The 8256-nt window shown below is 37.1% G+C and overlaps 1 pseudogene; it reads left to right on the top strand.

The window, feature by feature from the left end:
* The first annotated feature begins 210 nt into the window (after positions 1-210).
* LOC149229590 (monofunctional isopimaradiene synthase, chloroplastic-like) lies at positions 211-7590 on the top strand (annotated as a pseudogene).
* Positions 7591-8256: the final 666 nt, after the last annotated feature.

Raw genomic sequence — 8256 nt, 5'->3', positions numbered from 1 at the left:
TGTATGTAACTCTGTTAGTTGAAATTTTTCTTATCACTGCTAAATATTATTTATTTTAAATCCAAAAGTAAAAAAAGAAAAGAAAAAGTATACAAAACATTTCAATATTATCCACTCTTAAAAAAATTTGAGGGTGAAGAAATTGAATATTTCTAAATTCATATTAGATTGGTGCTTAAGATAAATCTACGTTAGTAATATTTGAAATTGATGCATAGCGATTGGGATGAAGGAGGCATTGGATGGGCTAGGGAGAATCCTGTTGGTGATATTTATGTTACGGCCATGGGACTTTGAATATTAAGACTACATGGATACAATGTATCTGCAGGTAAATGAAAATGCTGACACGAAGAGCCAAGTTTTAGTTTTAAACTGTGCCAACAACCAAGGATTTAAGCTCTTTCATTCTGTCAAATCATTTGCAAGCATCATTATTGGTAGTTGTTTTAAAAACTTCTAGAGATGAGAATGGTGAGTTCTTTCGCTTCTTGGGTCAAACAGAGAGAGGAGTAAAGGACATGTTAAACGTCAATCGTTGATCACACGTTGCATTTTCAAGAGAAACGGTCATGGAAGAAGAAGAACTCTCCACCCAAAGATATCTTTGGAGTGCTTTGGAAAATGTGGATGAGAACATTAGGGGAGATGTATATAGAATTTTCCAACTCTTTTAACATCTCATTCTTGCTACTAACTCAACCTGACATCAATGAGTATATATATATATATATATATATATATATATATATATATATATGTTGGCATTATGATACAGGCATGACTCAAGTGTTGTCCTTGATGGAAACTCACTCAGATGACATATCACAGTTTAGATTCATGGAATGAAGAATAAAGGTATACGCAGGTTCACTATATACCAAGTAGTGTATACACAAAGTTTCACTATATACAAGGGCGCGTATAAAGTACACACACACTTTCACAGAAGGAAAGGTGCGTACATGTTAGAAAACTAAGTTTTGGTCTGTGGTATTTGGTCCATGGTATTTGTTTCGAGGTATTGACCCCAGGTATTGGGTCCAAGGTATTGGTCCTATGTGGTTTTGGACCATGGTATTGAGAGAGGCCTAAACCTATATAAGGAGAAGAAGATCATTAGGCAAAAGTACAAGGGTGCAAGGATTGAATATTTGATGAAGTGTGAGATCTAGTATGCTGGTTATGGGTTTGTGATGCTTTGCTTGACCTGAACCAAGGATGCACCTATGTGGTTGATGATGGATGATGGATCGGGATCATAAGCCTTGGAATGCATTATCATTATGTGGTTTGATCATGGATAGACTAGATCTGAATTATTGACGCATGTTTTATTGTATAAATGTTATGATCTGGGTATGACTGATGTTTGGAATAGCTACAAAGTTATGAGTAAATATTTGTAGATCTGTATGTGGGTTGGCTTTGGTAAAAGCATGTATACACGCTGGTTTGGTTCATCATAGTAGCATATACATTCTGGGATATGATATTTTAAGTAGCAGTTGGATCTAGTTGTTGTTGCAGAGTTCTGTGTTTTGCTTTGTGTTCTGGTGACTGTGTTTTGTTGATAGGGTTTCAGTGATTTAGTGTTCGGTGATTCATAAATGAATGATGCAAGTGTAGTTGATGGTTGTATTGCAGTGGTGATTGATTTTCTGCTTCAATGTTGTTAATGGGTCCAGTATGAAAATTGGATGAAATGTGGCCTTCATATTATGGTGTTGTGATGAATCAAGAAGGTTGTAGCCTTCAATAGGTCGGCGCCTACGTACTAGTAAACAGATCGACTAGTACAAGAGCTAGGGGGTGGTAGCTCCCTTCCAGTAGTAGCTGGAGAATGAGAGAAGGTTGTAGCCTTCTGCAGGTGGATGCCTGCGTATTGGTATGAGTCTGCGCTAGTACAAGATTGTAAATAGGTTTTTCTTATCTTAAAGAAAATAGCAACAAGTGGTTTTTGTCCCGCATTGGGTTTCCACCTTATATCATGGTGTTCATGTGTGCTTCTTAAGTGTGATGATCTATTCTATTTTACTGCACTTGTTTACTGTTCATATGGTTAATGAAGTTCTGATGCACTGATTAAAGATCAACATATAATGGATTAACTAAATCATAAGTTTACTGGATATACACTAGTTGCATTAAACACAGTTGCGTGTACACGTAGGTTCCCTTAACTAAAGTAGCGTATATGAATCTAAGTATGGAAATGAAAAAGTTAGTGATTTTCTAATACTGATTCACCCCCCTCTCAATATTATTTCCAGCAATTGGAATCAGAGTAGGTCCTTTGCTAGAATCTTGATCGCTTGAAGGAGATCCGTAGAACCATGGGAAAGAAAGTGCATCAGAAGAAGAAGATAGCTCAAAGGAACAATGACAGCCTGCCGTTGAGTGGAAGCAAGTATTTAGATTCTGAAGCACCTCAGATTGAAGATGAGCAAGAAAATGAGGCATTAGATAAACTCATAGATCAACAAGATCTATTTAACAAAAGGGAGAGTGCCCTCAAAGAAGAAGTTATCAGCTTAAAAGCTTGATTGGAGTGTGCCTTTAGAGTACGTCAAATGTTGTAGGAGCAGAATGAAGAACAAGAAAATGAGATTTTCAAACTAATGCAACAAGTGGAAGAAGGAAGAAAGTCTGAAAAAATCTTGAAGAAGCAATATTTGGAAAAGGAAAAACAACATTAGGTTGAGGTAAATATCTTGAAAGGTAAATTAGAAGAAAAAGATAAACTATTACGATTTCAAGACAGTACTAAGATTTTGGATGATATCCTTAGTAGTCAAAGGTCACCTGCTATCAAAATTGGTCTTGGTTTTTATGAGTCTATTGAAGGTGAATCTAGCTCACAAGGTGAGACAAGGAACTCTAATGCAAAATCTGAAATCCTCAACAAGGAGATGAGAGGTCAAACCCATCAACAAACAAGGAAAGGTAATCTTGAAAGAAAATCTTTTGCTCCTAAATATGGAAGTGATAGATGGTTATTTCCTCCGATGAATAATGTTGAATGTTATGTATGTCATAATTTTGTACATGTTGCAGCCAAATGCAGAAATAGAATGGTTCAAGACCATCACAGAGAAAGATCATCATGTTCCAGGTACTTTAAGGGATATTGTTTTTCTTGCAATATGTTTGGTCACAAAGCTGTTGATTGGTACAGAAGGAATATGAAACATGTAAGATGTTATGCATGTAACAAGCTTAGACATATAGCAAAGGAATGCAGGAACAAAGTACGGGCACCATACCAAAAGGAGAAAACATCATCATGATCGAAGATATGGAAGAAAAAGGAAGTATAGTCAGTAAGATGTGGCATAGCAGAGTATACAGACATGACATACTCAGAGGGAGATGTAAGTGTGGAACCTCAATGCTCTAAATCTCATACGCAAGTTTCATGAATACAAGTCATGTGTATACACGAGTTAGAAGCTGCATAGTCACGTATATGTTGGTTTGAGGAAAAGCAGTGGGATAGACTCAGGAAAAAAAGTCTGATATGATTCAGTCCATTATTTGCTCTGTTTGATAATGGTTACAATCTGCTGATGATGTGTGGAAATGTGTTGGTACTCATAAGATGTTGTTTAGAAGTGTTTTTCATCCCAACTTGATGAAGATTATGCCTTGATACTTCTTGCTGGTATATGCATGATTAGATCTGACACTGAAGAGATGGCACAGGTTCAGGGGGAGCATATGCTTCGAATAATGAATTGTTGGCATTATGGTTAGAAGTCTTTGGTGATAATTCTTATGTGGCTAAATGATACATCTTGCTACTTATCGTTGGTTGGTCAAAAGAATGGTATTGCAGGTTACAGGTTGCTGATGTTGATGAGAGATGTTTATGGTGCAGATCATATGGTGTATGATAGTTGTTGATGACTATCGTGGTCTTGTTTAGGTCGTTGGTCTTTGTTAAAAATGTCATGTATTTATTTTAAAGACCCATGAGTTATATGATGTAATTTGTAACCCCAGTTTGCATGGGAAGGATGATGTAATAATGTCTATTTCAATCATGTATAAACATTTCGTATATCCCCACTTGCTTGGGTGGATGAGTCAAAATGGTGTATCCCCACTTGGTTGGGAGATTGATGTATGTATGAGCCATTGGTGATAGGAAGAGCATACTCACTTAGTTGAGTTATAGAGTCATGTTATTCTTTTGAAAAATATCTTTGCAGACTCTGCATGTGCTCAGGGGGAGCATGGATAGATTGGTACATCTTGGCATGTACAAAGGGGGAGTTCGATTAAAATGTGCTCAGAGGAAGCATGGACAGATTGGTACATCTCAGCATGTACAAAGAGCTTAATCAGAGATTTCAACATGTACTCAGGGGGAGTATGGACAATAGAATGTATATCAAGGGAGAGAATATCTTGGTCTGCCCTTTGCCCTTGATGTCAAAGGGGGAGAGTGACTTGGTGTGGTTGTTGCCATCAAGTCCAAAGGAGGAGATTGTTGGCATTACGATACAGGTATGACTCAAGTGTTGTCCTTGATGACAACTCACTCAGATGACAGATCACAGTTCAGACTCACAAAATGAGGAAAGAAAGGTATACGCAGGTTCACTATATACCAAGTCACGTATATACGCAGGTTCACTATATACCAAGTAATGTATACACACATTTTCACTATATACAAGCGTGCGTATAACGTACACACGCACTTTCATAGAAGGAAAGGTGCGTACATGTCGGAAAACTATGTTTTGGTCCGTGGTATTTGGTCCATGGTATTTGGTCCGAGGTATTGACCCTAGGTATTGGGTTTAAGGTATTGGTCCTACATGGTTTTGGACCATGGTATTGAGAGAGGCCTAAACCTATATAAGGAGAAGAAGATCATTAGGCCAAAGTGCAAGGGTGCAAGGATTGAATATCTGATGAAGTGTGAGATCTAGTATGCTGGTTATGGGTTTGTGATGCTTTGTTTGATCTGAACCAAGGATGCACCTATGCGGTTGATGATGGATGATGGATCGGGATCATAAGGCTTGGAATGCATTATCATTATGTGGTTTGATCATGGATAGACTAGATCTAAATTATTGACGCATGTTTTATTGTATAAATGTTATGATTTGGGTATGACTAATGTTTGGAATAGTTGCAAAGTTATGAGTAAGTATTTGCAGATCTGTATGTGGGTTGGCTTTGGTAAAAGCACGTATACATGCTGGTTTGGTTCATCAAAGTAGTGTATACATTCTGAGATATGATATTTGAAGTAGTAGTTGGATCTGGTTGTTGTTGTAGAGTTCTGTGTTCTGCTCTGTGTTCTGGTGACTATGTTTTGTTGACAGGGTTTCAGTGATTCAGTGTTCGATGATTTAGAAATGAATGATGCAAGTGTAGTTGATGGTTGTATTATAGTGGTGATTTATTTTGTGCTTCAATGTTGTTGATGGGTCCAATATGAAAATTGGATGAAACGTGGCCTTCGTATTATGGTGTTGTGATGAATCAAGAAGGTTGTAGCCTTCAGTAGGGCCACACCTACGTACTAGTAAACAGATCGGCTAGTACAAGAGCTAAGGGGTTGTACCTCCCTTCCAATAGTAGCTAGAGAATGAGATAAGGTTGTAGCCTTCTGCAGGTGGGTGCTTGTGTACTGGTATGAGTCTGTGCCAGTACAAGATTGTAAACATCTTTTTCTTATATTAAGGAAAACAACAGTAGGTGGTTTTTGTCCAGAATTGGGTTTCCACCTTATATCATGGTGTTCATGTATGCTTCTTATGTGTGATGATCTGTTCTATTTTACTGCACCTGTTTACTGTTGATATGATTAATGAAGTTCTGATGCATTGATTAAAGATCAACATATAATGGATTAACTGAATCATAAGTTTACTGGATATACGCTAGTTGCATTAAACATAGTTGCATGTACACGCGGGTTCCCTTAACTGAAGTAGCATATATGAATCTAAGTATGGAAATGAAAAATTTAGTGATTTGCTAATACTGATTCACCCCCCCCCCAACCTCTCAATATTATTTCCAACATATATATATATATATATATATATATATATATATATATATATATATATATATATATATATATATATATATATATAATTTTATTTGGAGGTGGAGTATGCCCTCAAATATCCATGGCTTAGGAGTCTACCAAGGCTAGAGTTCATAAGCTACATTAAACATTACGGGTCAAACGATGTTTGGCTTGGGAAACCATGTATAAGTAAGATTGTAAATTTAAAATATTTATTTCTAATATAATACTGTTGAACCCAATATTGGTTCCAACATGCTAAATAGTAAACCATTTGTATTTTAATGTATAATTGATGGGAGCAGGATGCCATAGATTAACGACGACAAATATTTAGAACTGGCCAAACTGGGCTTCAATAATGTGCAGTCTACACACCAAAAGGAGCTTCGTGAGCTTCGAAGGTGCTACTATTGTTTAATTCGATGTTTCAATCACTTAAGGCTAGTATTGTTTAATTCAATGTTTAATTCATGTAAGTATAAGCTAAGCTAGTGTATCTCTCATTGGTCAAAGTTGGTGGAAATCATCAAGTTTCGCAGAGCTTAATTTCACACGTGATCGTGTTGCTGAAATATTTTTCTCAATCTCCTCTTCTATGTTTGAACCAAAGCTAGCTTCATGTAGAGCCGCCTTTACCAAATATACCACCTACCCTATCATTTTAGGTGACCTATATGATGCTTATGGATCTATAGAAGACATCAAGTTGTTCACAGAAGCAGTTAAAATGTGGATATTTAATATATTAAATCTCCTTTGATCTAAAAATAGATGAAAATTTTTGCATTTATTGTGGTTGCTAAACTATGTATTCATGCCTATTTGTCATCTTTGTTATAGATGGGATCACTCTCTGTTAGACCGAATGTCGGAACACATTAAAATATGCTTCCTGGGTCTGTAGAATCTGGTAAATGAAATAGCGAAAGAAGGTTGCAAGAGATAAGGGCATAATGTGCTAGGCTACATTTGGCACTTAGTACGCACTATGTTTACAATTTTGATGTTACACAAGTTTTTCATTTTCTACAAAGATATAATTAAATATTGATTATGGATTTATGGGTCATATAATATATGGCAGTGGGAGATCCAGCTTGAAGCATACACGAAAGAAGCAGAATGGTTTGAAGTTGAATATGTGTCATCCTTCGATGAATACATAAAGACTTCTAATGTGTCAATACCACTAAAAATCGTCATTTTGATTGGTGTTCTCTTCACTGGAGAGGTTCATACAGATCACATACTCTCCCAAGCTGGTTACTGATCCAAATTTGTATATCTGATATGCTTGACAGGGCGTTTGGTGAACGATATCAAAACTTACCAGGCAGGGTACTCAATCTCTTGTAATCCAATGTAGGGTCTCTGTCCTTAGGTGCTTGTAATTTATTTGAACGGTTGCTAATTATTTGCAAGCATAGAGAGGTTGAGGAGAGTTGGCTTTTTCCATACAGTGTTGCATGAAGGACCATCCCAAATTGTTAGAGGAAGATGTTGGAAAAATCACCGCACCTCTATAGAATCTGTAATTTCCACCCTGGGGATCCTAGTTACTGGTTTGTAACGTTTACCAACCACCTACAGGTTTTGGTGTAACAACAAACCTCCAAATGGTATCAGAGCCCACAGGTTGCTAGATAAAAGGTGCACCAGTACTTTATTTTGCAGGTATTATAGCTTGGAGATCGAAGATCGATAGAAAAATGGAGTTTCCCAAAGCATCGATCCTAACACCGTACAACTATCACGAATGGAAGGACCAAATGGCTCGATACCTTTGTCAAAAAGAGTTGTATAGGATTACCATGGCCGTAGAAGTGAAACCCACTTCAGCCATAGAGAAATCCAAGTACCTCAACCGTATGGATGAGGCCCATGGATCCATATGCATTTGCATCTCTCTAGAGTTACAGTTTCATCTATCTGCCTGCAATACTCCCAATGATATTTGGAAAAAGGTTGAAGAACTCTATGAGAAATGGGATCAGATGAAAGGACATCTGCTCGAAGTGGAGCTACTGTCATTGGATCCATAGAACTATGATAGAATTCAATACTTCTTCTCCAAATATAATGATCTATTGCTACAACTCAAGGGTTGTGGAATTGACAAATCCAAGGAGGCGAGTCGCCAAGTTCTCTCTATTATGTCAAAGCTCAGACCGGAATACTTCGTCTTTGTGTCT

This window comes from Pinus tabuliformis, chromosome J (assembly GCF_031772625.1).
Source record: "Pinus tabuliformis cultivar Carrire ecotype Pingquan chromosome J, CPIR1, whole genome shotgun sequence".
Lineage (NCBI taxonomy): Eukaryota > Viridiplantae > Streptophyta > Pinopsida > Pinales > Pinaceae > Pinus > Pinus tabuliformis.
This window is presented reverse-complemented; position numbering and strand designations above follow the sequence as displayed.